The following is an 11,787-nucleotide window of genomic DNA, read 5'->3' on the forward strand; positions in this document are numbered from 1 at the left end:
AGAAGTCATGGCCTGAGAGAGGCCCAAGGGATGGATAGGAAAGTTTGGAGGGCCACATTCATCCCCCCAGGACTCCGGTTCCCATCCCTGGAGTAGATTATACTGACATAAAGGAACACATCGTCTAACCTGGTACAAGACAGCTTCTTGGGTTCCTCCCATGTTGTTTCCACAATTGAAATCATTCCACATGAGCACCTCTGGCGAGAAAGACAGCTGAAATACAAGCACCTTCCATTTACCCTCCAGTGGACAGTAGCAGCTGAATGGGGGGCAACTTGACCTGGGAAACAACATGGGGGGAAATGGGTTTAAAGAGAGAGAAAAAACTCTGTCCCTGCTGCAACCACAAACCAATTTTCCTCACCATAACTGCTTTTAAGCTTTGAAAACGACCTTGGAACCTCCGTTTGCAGATGCCCTCCTTCCCATTTAATCTCCTTCAGCCCCAGACTTGATAACCCAGCAGAAGATGGGCAACGGAGTTGTGTGTGGTTTGTTTTCCCTTCTCCGCTAATGCTGTCGCAGCTATGAATTTTGTTCTCTGATCCTCAAGAAGACAGTGAAATGCAGAGCCTAGTAAATTTATGGCTAGCTTCTTCTTTTTATAATGGTAGTTACCTGAATTTCTAAAGAATGTTGCCGGAGTAATATGGATGAGGGGAGCGTGGTGCCTCTCCTAAGATGTCCTGCTTGACTTTCAAATTGCGTCCAGCACCTATCTCTGTCTGTCAGCGCTGAGCAACAAATGTCAACCGTATTTTTATGAGCTCAGCTATGCCTCTTCCCCCCCACTCCCCTGCCCAACACTTGCTGCTTCTCTTCCTGACAAAATGATTATATAGTTCTATTTTATGCACTTCAGCTGTGGGCTCAGCCACTCAAAAATAGCTACACATGTTTATTTGAAAGCAGACAGGGTAGATATTAAGAAAATAAAGTTTTACAACTCAGCTGGGCTAGATTCATGATAGATCATCGCATGATGTTGGTGCTGATGGTCAGGCTGAAAGAAACAAGTCGTATTCCATAGGGTGTCATGTTCAGGGCTCTTCAACATTTTCATGAATGAAGCAGTGGAAAATCACTCATCTATCTTATATATATTTAAACAAAAGAAAAAGAAATAAGTCAATAGAGAAATGGGCTCTGTTTGCAGAAAGACCAGCAGTACAGTTTTGGGACCTTACAGTTCAGTGCCCCTTCTAGAGCAGATTCTTAGAATAAATGGAAGCCCAGTCTGCTTAATGTTGAAGACAGATTTGTCGAGGTCCTTGCAAGGCTAATGTTGGAAGGACAGATCATGAAGCTGAAGCTCCAATACTTTGGCCACCTCATGAGAAGAGAAGACTCCCTGGAAAAGACCCTGATGTTGGGAAAGATGGAGGGCACAAGGAGAAGGGGACGACAGAGGACGAGGTGGTTGGACAGTGTTCTCGAAGCTACCAGCATGAGTTTGACCAAACTGCGGGAGGCAGTGGAAGACAGAAGTGCCTGGAGTGCTCTGGTCCATGGGGTCACGAAGAGTCGGACAAGACTAAACGACTAAACAACTAAACAACAACAACAAAAAGGGTGGGCAAGGGTGCTCACATTTAAAGGGGAACCTGACTAACTCGCAGCTTCGAAAATAATTTGAGAACCAAAACACAGCAGAACTTCGAGATTTGCATTTCTCCAAATTTTGCAATGCAGTTTCCCAGCTGAATAATGTGTACAAAAATGCATATGCATCAAGTGTAAATCCAAGTGCATGTATTGCCACCATCCTGCCCTAGTCCAATCCAGGAGTGAAGCAGCAAAACAAGTGTCAAGAGGGCAGCTGCACATCACCACACATGCTGCTATTGCCAAAGGGCCAAACCAGCAGCCCTCCAGATGATGCTGAACTTGAATGTAGGACCTGAGCCCAAGAACACTCTCCCCACTTGTGATCTAGTTATCTCCCGCTTGGACTACTGCAATGCGCTCTACGTGGGGCTACCTTTGAAGGTGGCCCAGAAACTTCAATTAATCCAGAATGCAGCAGCTGGACCTGACTAGGCCGCCAGGACCACATAACACCAGTCCTGAGAGGTCTGCATTAGCTCCCAGTACGTTTTCAAGCACAATTCAAAGTGTTGGTGCTGACCTTTAAAGCCCTAAATGGCCTCGGTCCTGTATACCTGAAGAAGCATCTCCACCCCCATCATTCAGCCCGGACACTGAGATCCAGCGCCGAGGGCCCTCTGATGGTTCCCTCATTGTGAGAAGTGAGGTTACAGGGAACCAGACAGAGGGCCTTCTTGGTAGTGGCGCCTGCCCTGTGGAACACCCTCCCTTCAGATGTGAAGGAAATAAGCAGCTATCTTCTCTTTAAAAGACATCTGAAGGCAGACCTGGTTAGGGAAGTTTTTAATGTGTGATGCTGTATTGTTTTTAAGACTTGATTGGAAGCTGCCCAGAGTGGCTGGGGAGACTCAGCTAGATGGGCGGGGCATAAATAATAAATTATTATTATTATTATTATTATTATTATTATTATTATTATTATGAGCTGGTTTGGGATCCAGTCACCATTTAAGTTGCCTGCTGGTTTTCATCCCAATACTCAAAGCTAAGCAGAGTCCTTGTTTAGTGCCCCTTCAAACAAAACACCCAGCGCGGGTGCTTTTGCAAACACATCCACTTAGAGAGCAGCCCATTGCTTTTGTTTTCCCATCACAGCACCCTTATATATTCAGGCTGGGCAGGATGCATCATAAAATGTGACATTTTACACCAGCAGTTAGTAAATTTTACAGAGGCTTACAGCCTATAAATTACCCCAGCTTGTTCCTTTGCTGATTTTATTACTGCAAACTCAACCACGGATAAACTCCGTGCCAATTTCCTGGGGATTTATCTTTTTTTAATACAGACTGAAGAAAATTCCTTCAAATATGCCTTCTCCTAACTAACAGCAACACTGGTCTGACAACTTTTAACTTTTGTTTGATGCTCCATGGGACTCGTCTTACCCCCATATTTGATTATTAGGGCACTTCCAGATGATTTGTTTGCTGGGGTGTTAGATGATGTTGCATCAAAGCAAGCTATCCCACACTTTCCATTGTACTTTCCCCTTGCCTTGTTGCAAAAAAGTTAAATCTTCTAGGGAAGTGAGTTTGTTGCGCAAGTCTCCAAATCACCTATACTTGCACAACCTGGTATGTAACAAAATCCGATCCAAGAAGAGCAACAATCTAGAAACACCTTTTAGGTTGTTTGCCAATTCCGTTAACTGCTAATCCCTAACCTGTTTTTCTGTCCCTGTGTCTTCCACTTGCTTTGCCAGTAAGGAAAGGGGACTGGTTTTTCATACAAGAAGCCTCAACCGCCAATATATGCAGCAATTCTTTGGACCTTTTTGTGGGGGCGGTTGTTAGCTAAAAGCCATTTGAATATTCAAATAGAAACGAATGCAATTTTAATATCCACTCTGCATGGGAGAATATATTACAAGCCAAGCTGGAGTGTACATAACCTACATAGGCGAAACCAACACACTTGTTCATATGGTCAAAGGCCTGGAAACGATGCCTTATGAGGAACAGCTAAGGGAGCTGGGCATGTTTAGCCTGGTGAAGAGGAGGTTAAGGGGTGATATGATAGCCATGTTCAAATACATAAAAGGATGTCACATAGAGGAGGGAGAAAGGTTGTTTTCTGCTGCTCCAGAGAAGCGGACACGGAGCAATGGATCCAAACCACAAGAAAGAAAATTGCACCTAAACATTAGGAAGAACTTCCTGACAGTAAGAGCTGTTTGACAGTGGAATTTGCTGCCAAGGAGTGTGGTGGAGTCTCCTTCTTTGGAGGTCTTTAAGCAGAGGCTTGACAACCATATGTCAGGAGTGCTCTGATGGTGGTTCCTGCTTGGCAGGGGGTTGGACTCGATGGCCCTTGTGGTCTCTTCCAACTCTATGATTCTATGATTCTATGATTCTATACATTACACCAAACACTCCCCCTTTGATGAAAGTTTGCAGCCTTGGGGACTTTTTACTTTAGAGGAAAGGAGAGTAAGGAGTGTCATGATAGAAATATTTAAAAATAATAATGCATTGCATGATGAAAATGGACGGAGAAAAGGTTTTCTTCTTCTCTCAGAAGGCCAGAACTCATGAGCATCCAATGAGGCTGACTGTTGGAAGATTTGGGACAGTTAAAAGAAAGCGCTTCTTCCCACAGTGCACAGTGAAGACTATGGAACTCACTGCCACAGGATGCTTTAAATTTCTCTGGCTTTGAAAGAGGGTCAGACAAGTTGGCGGGGATTAAGGTGATCAATGAGTACTAGCCATGATTATTATGTTGCACCTGCGTGGTCAGAGGCCAAAATGCTTCTGAATTCCAGCTGTTGGAAACCAAAAGAGGGGAGAGTGCTCTTGGGCTCAGGTCCTACTTGAAGAGGGAGCGTGTGGCGCTGTGGTCTAAACCACTGAGCCTCTTGGGCTTGCTGATCAGAAAGTCGGTGGTTCGAATCCCCACGAGGGGGTGAGCTCCTGTTGCTCTGTCCCAGTTCCTGCCAACCTAGCAGTTCAAAAGCACACCAGTGCAAGCTGATAAATAGGTACCACTGCGGCGGGAAGGTAAATGGCATTTCTGTGACCTCTGGCTTCCGTCACAGTGGCCCGTTGCGCCAGAAGCGGTTTAGTCATGCTGGCCACATGACCTGGGAAAGCTGTCTGTGGACAAACGCTGGCTCCCTCGGCCTGAAAGTGAGTTGAGCGCTGCAACCCCATAGTCGCCTTTGACTGGACTTAACATTCCAGGGGTCCTTTACGTGCTTAAAGGTTTGCCAAAGACATCTGGGTGGCCACTATGAGAACAGCAGAGGTGGATTTAGGGGAGCATGGCTGGTTTGCCTGAACTGGGCACCGAGCCGTACAGGGCACCCCTGAAATTTGAAAGCCCAAAGTCCACCAGTGAGAAGAGGAATGCTGGACTAAACAAGCCAATGTCTTGATCCTGAAGGACTCTTCTTATGTTCTTCTCAGCCAACAGAGTGCATATGTTTCTCTGTTTCCCTTGCCTCTCTTTCCCTCTCTTTCCTGTGATGCCTCCCTTGCGTCAGTTCCTAAATTGTAGGGCCCTTGAGGGCAGAGAGCCATCATCTCAGTCTTTCGGAAGCACAATGTACATTGAAAGCACCATATAAACAGCAGCAGAAGGAGAAACAATAAGGTTGTCCATAACTTCAAGTTTTCCCAGAGCTTAATTTAAAAACTACTGCTTTAGATGTCCCGTGGATGAAGAAAACTGTATGTACAAAAATTAGGCTCTTTGGGGTTGGAGGAGTGGGAAGAAAACGAGAATGGTTTAGCTGAGCTATTTCTTAAGGCACAGAGCAAGGGATATTTTAGGAGGGGAGTTCTCTGGTCTATGAATTAGGGATTTCTCAAATACAACATCTGCAGCTTAATTTTCCCTAATAAGGAGACGGTGCTTTTCATAGTTCACGGTAAAGGAGGAGAGAGAGGTAATAACATCAGGTGAGATAGCAAACTTTTGAAATCATTACCTATTCTGTATTCCACGGACAATTTTTAGTTTAATTAGGCTTTTATGACACCATTGTCATTTTAGTAATGGCTAATTACAAGTGGTAATTACATAATTATGCATTTATGGCATAAATGTGTGATTATGTGGATTTGCAGTGAATTTGCAATTATACTTAATTATGCTGTTTGCTTCAGTCTAAACTAACCTGTTGCCCCCCTTCCAAAAAAATAGACAAGATCCTATAATAGTGCTGTACACATCCCCAGTCTCTGAGTGGCACTGTGCAAGATCTGAGGGGTCCCAGTGCAAACCCCACACATGCTTTCCTTGGCACAAAGGTCTTTGGAAGCATGTGGAGGTTTTGTGATGTTTGGCTTCATTTACACATTTACACATGGATTTATACAGGTTGACCATACTATAGATCAGGGCGGCCCAACTTTTCATGCCAAGTGGGCCTCAAGAGTGCATCCACACACCACCATGTTGTAGGGGGGTGCACAAAGGAGTGACACCCACCATTGTTCTGCCTTCCCAAAGCCAGCTCAGCAGGGCTCCAGGCTTTGGGAAGGAGGCACGAGGCTCTGGCACGGTCCTAGAGCCCTCCCATCTCCTTCCAAAACCTGGGCAAGAGCTAACTAGGCTTTGGGAAGGAGGCGGGGGACTCTTTCTTCCTGGGTGGGAAGAAAGAGGGACTGGAGTGGAGCGCAAGGAGTCTTGACTTTAAAAAATAAAGAAAACTTTATGCATCTGTCTAATCTTGTCCCTTTCTAAAATTTATTTATTGGTGTCTGCTTTTCTTTTTGTAAATCTATCTACCAAAGAATAGAATACAGCGGTACCTCTGGTTACGTACTTAATTCGTTCCAGAAGTCCGTGGCAGTTTACTTCCTGGGGTAATGTCCTAAAAAACACCTCAACAACTTTGGTCAGCCTTTTCACTGTCTGTCTCTTTCCCACCAGCTGGCAACAATCCTGAGCCTCTCCGCAGTGCCTGCAAATTGAACCCTCCTGCAGGTAGGACAACATCAGCATACAAACAAAGTTACACTGTAGCCCAGTATAAGCTGAATTAAGAAACATGTTCTACACCAAACTAGGATCATATTTTAATGTGAAGCCTCCCTCTTGTGAGGCAAGCGCTACCTTTTGTCTCAGTTCAGTGGCCCGCAACAAGAAATCTTGGGCATTGTCTCTTAATTCCCTGAGAAGCGTTAGACAGGCTGACATACAGCTCTGTGGAAGCCTTCTCTTGATTATAAACTCTTAAAAATCCTCCTTAATTTAGGCAGGGTCATTGTGCAATTTCCTTCCATGGAGCTCTTCAGACTAGCTGGAGGGTCAATTGCTTTAACTACCCCTTTCGCGCCTTCCATCTCTGAATAACCACATTGAAGTCCTGCTTCAATCTGATTCAGCAGACTGGGAAAACCCAGCCCTTCCTTTTAATTCAGGGCCCCAAGCTGTCCAGACACTTTAAACTCTCTCCTAAACTGACTTACCGGGAAAGGTATGCTTAGCTGCTAACACTTTGGCCACATATTCCCATAGATTTACTAGCTATGCTACTTTGAGTGTATTCAGACATGTTTATTGCTGCTCATATGTGCAAGGTTGTTGGTTTTTATGGTAGAGTCTGCATGACATTGCTGGTATCAAAATTCTCCCAATTCCTTCAAATCTACCCATTTGAGGGGGAAATCTGAAAAGTTTTATGAAATGCAAATTTCCCATTTGCAATATCTTTATCTTAAGCTCTTGACTGAAAGCACCCTTGTCTCTTAGACTGCATAACACAGTCCTTGATCTCTTTGGCCAAAGCCCTGCTTAAAGAGCATTCCTCCAGATTTGCTTGCACAAAGCTTGCACACAGCTTAGACTAGGCTTGCTTCCAGGCTACCTGTTTCTTGAGCATTCATCTAGATTACTTTGCACAAAGTCAGCCAGAATACTCCTTTCGCATTCATTCTGATTTGCTTGCAGGGGGAGTTGGTAATGTTGCATCCAACAAATGTTACCTCACAGTGTGGTGTAGTGGTTAAGAGCGGTAGTCACGTAATCTGGTGAACCGGGTTCGCGTCTCCGCTCCTCCACATGCAGCTGCTGGGTGACCTTGGGCCAGTCACACTTCTCTGAAGTCTCTCAGCCCCACTCACCTCACAGAGTGTTTGTTGTGGGGGAGGAAGGGAAAGGAGATTGTTAGCCGCTTTGAGACTCCTGAAGGGGAGTGAAAGGCGGGATATCAAATCCAAACTCTCTCTCTCTAGTGCATTTTCCCATCGTGTTCCATGATGTGAAAATCACCTTTAACTGCAGAACCTGAATTTGCCAGTATGCGATTAAATCCCACCTCAGAATAGCAATGGTTTGGGCAAGTCCCATGTCCAGTCTTCATTGAGCATTTCCTCTCAGGGGCGGGGGGCGGGCCGCTCCAGGTGTCATCACTGGGGGGGTGACATTTGGCGTGCCACCTGCCCGCAACTCCCAAGCTTACCCCGAGCCGTCGGGGGAAGGGGCAGAGCTGCGACTGTGGCCTTCCCCCTTCCCCCTTCATTTTGACAGCTTGGGGGAGGCTTAGGAGTCACGGGCGGGCAGTGGGTCATTGCCCCCCACTCCCGGGCTGCTTCCTGGGGTGGGAAGCCTCCCCCAGCTGTCAAAAGGAAGGGGGACGGGAGGAAGGCTGCTGGCAAAGTGGCGCAGCTCCCTCCCCGCCCCCAGAAGTAGCCCACCATGGGTGGCTCACTCTGCCCCCATGGGCATCTCACCCCCTGGGATGCTCACCCCGCCCCCATGGCCCCACCCCGGATGCACAGCATGTGCGACGCTCTGAGTGCCGGAGCAGCTAGCTCCACCTCTTTTTCCTCTTACTTGTTGGCAGGGATATGTCAACAAGCATTCATCCTGATTTCATTCTGATTTCCCTGTGCAATGTTTCTACGACTTCCTGTTCAGCCTACACTCATCAATTGTTAAATATAATTGGTTTAATTCGCACTGAAAATGGGAACGCCTGTGTATTGGTGAATAAGTTTTAACATGGGGGTTTTCCATGGAGCTGCATTAAAAGCAGGGACGTGGGTGGCACTGTGGGTTAAACCACAGAGCCTAGGGCTTGCCGATCAGAAGGTTGGCTGTTCGAATCCCCGTGACGGGGTGAGCTCCCGTTGCTCGGTCTCTGCTCCTGCCAACCTAGCAGTTCGAAAGCATGTCACAGTGCAAGTAGATAAATAGGTACTGCTCCGGCGGGAAGGTAAACGGTGTTTCTGTGCAGTGCTCTGGTTCACCAGAAGCGGCTTAGTCATGCTGGCCACATGACCCGGAAGCTGTACGCCGGCTCCCTTGGCCAATAAAGTGAGATGAGTGCTGCAACCCCAGAGTCGGCCACGACTGGACCTAATGGTCAGGGGTCCCTTTACCTTTACCTCAAAAGCATAAAGAGCTGCCTCTGAGCTTTGACTATTGTTGTATCCTGCTAGCTAACCCGTGAGTGAGTAACCTTAGATCTGGTGACAAAGGTATTTGGTTGCAAATCTCCACTTTGAAGGGAGTTGCCTTTTAGTCTTCTCTCTCAAGACTCTGTGGAGTGAAGATGCAAATGGAGATCTCAAGGAAAACAGCTCCAGGAGAAATGGACACTGTTACAGAGAGAGAGACCTTTGCTTCTAGGTCTCTTTGGATTATTTCATATTTTCTAAGATGCTGAGTCTGTGCTGGACAGCACAAGTTACTGTGGGGATATTTTTTACGTAGCATTTGATGTTTCTGTTTTGTTTTGAAGAGTTCTGCAAGTAAAAAATTGAATAATACTTTAATGGATCTGGACAATAATGTCTTCCAAGAGGAGTCAGTTCTTATGCTTCCAGTCGCTTCAAACTACTCAAAATATTAATATCTGCAATATCAGTGCCTTTCCTTCTCATTTTCCTCATCAAAAAAAGGTCATTAAAAAAAAGTGGATTTGTTCCATCAGGGCTCAGAGTACTTTAATCCACTTTCATTGTGCGAGCCTTAATTTCCAACATGTGCTTGAATCTCCCACAAATTACAGCAGGGCTGACAATGGAACAGACCGTTCTACAAGCCTACAGTCCCCTCCAGATGGGCTGTTTATTGAGCATTCAGTCTGATGTGCCTGTCCGCTCTTTACTGCATATCCCTTCTGATTTCTTTGCTGAGATCTTATGGAATGGTGAGCATTCTGATTTGCTTGTGCAGTGTGTATATGACTTCCCTCTAACCACTCATGCACCCCACCTCTTTCCTAACCACCGATGGTCTGTTGTTCTTAAAAGTAGATCTGTTGTGCCAGCGTAACCCACTGAGGTGTATCACTTTAACAAGGTTGCACGTGCTCAGTGGGAGAGTTGAAGCAGGGCGCAACCACCATTATGAGCAACTACCGGTAGCTTATATTAACTCAGAACGGTTGGGATGGTGCCTTTCAGTGGGCCTTGAATACTATTTTTGTACATGTGCTTGAAATGATGTGTAAAGATGCTCAGAATCAGAATTTTCTGTCTAGTTGTGGTGTTTCTATGTTATAGTAAAGGTAAAGGGGCCCCTGGCCGTTAGGTTCAGTCGCAGACGACTCTGTGGTTGTGGCACTCATCTCGCTTTATTGGCCGAGGGAGCCGGCATACAGCTTCCGGGTCATGTGGCCAGCAGGACTAAGCCGCTTCTGGCAAACCAGAGCAGCGCACTGAAACGCCCTTTACCTTCCCACCAGAGCGGTACCTATTTATCTACTTGCACTTTGACGTGCTTTCAAACTGCTAGGTTGGCAGGAGCAGGGTCTGAGCAATGGGAGCTCACCCCGTTGCAGGGATTCGAACCGCTGACCTTCTGATCAGCAAGCCCTAGGCTCTGTGGTTTAACCCACCTAAGGGCCCGTAATTATTTCTCTGGTGCTTGTTTGATGAGCAGGGTGGAATCTAAGATAGCAGAGAAGACCCAGCAACATAGGTTCAGACAACCATGGTGGGAAATGCTTGTGAATTATTATTATTTTTCAGCCACTTTCAAATATTTGAATGGCTTGTTTTCTCATGCTCCAGAAAGTAAGACCCAAACCAGTGGAGTCAAAGGACAAGAAGGGAGATTCCAACTAAACAACAGAAAATACTTTCTGATGGTAAGAGCTATTCAACAGTGGAACAAACTGCATTAGAACTTGTGAACTCTCCTTCATTGGAGGTTTTTCAGCTGAGGGTGGATGACCGTCTGCCAGGGATTCTTTAGCTGTGCTTCCTGCATTGCAGGGGGCTGGACTAGATGACCCTTAGGGTCCCTTCCAACCCTACAATTCTATGATTCGATGATCCAGCAAGACCCAGCTTAAGTGAGAGAGAGATTGTGCGGGAGCAGCAAATTATTTTGCGAGGGACTGCCCTCATAAACTACTCTTTTATTTTGATTTTTCTGATAGAGATTTAATTTGCATTGGGTGTGAAAATCCTTGTATATGCAATTTAGATTAATCACTGTAAATGGTCTGCATTCAAGAATTATACTTTATTTGTCTCTGTCACTGCCTTTGCTGTGAGCCCCTTCAGAGACCCTTCATAAAGATCTTTGGTACACAAAACAACATCAAGAATTGTGCCAAAAATAGTTACACCGGGTCAGGGTCTTTCAATCCACTTTAACTGCATAAACCTAAAGTCCCAGGATGTGCTGAAATGCAAAATACTGTCAATCTAGAGGTGCCCTCTCTCTGCTATCTGCCTCCAGCTTGACTGCGAATGTAACTAAGACAGCACATAACTATGCATGCCTACTCAGAAGTCAGTTCCACTGATTTACATGGGGTTTACTCTAAGTTAAAATGCCTATCATTTTAAAACAAAAAACCAAGATCGTATGCCATCTGCCAAGCAAACCGCCATGTTTAAATGAGAGGAATTTGACTAAGTAATTTGACTCTGGACTTAATAGTCTTTTGAGGACCCCACCACTCCCGTGAGAATAAAATAAAACTCATTATGGTCACATCCACAAAGGTGAAAACATAAAATAAATGTAAAGACAGTTAAGTCCAGTCAAAGGCGACTATGGGGTTCGGTGCTCATCTCGCTTTCAGGCCGAGGGAGCCGGCGTTTGTCCACAGACAGCTTTTGCAGGTCATGCACTTCTGGCGCAACAGAACACCATGACGGAAACCAGAGCGCACAGAAACACTGTTTACCTTCCCGCTGCAGTGGTATTGATTTATCTACTTGCACTGGCGTGCTTTCGAACTGCTAGGTTGGCAGAAGCTGG

The sequence above is a fragment of the Podarcis tiliguerta genome, assembly GCF_965153285.1.
Source record: "Podarcis tiliguerta genome assembly, chromosome: 3".
NCBI lineage: Eukaryota > Metazoa > Chordata > Lepidosauria > Squamata > Lacertidae > Podarcis > Podarcis tiliguerta.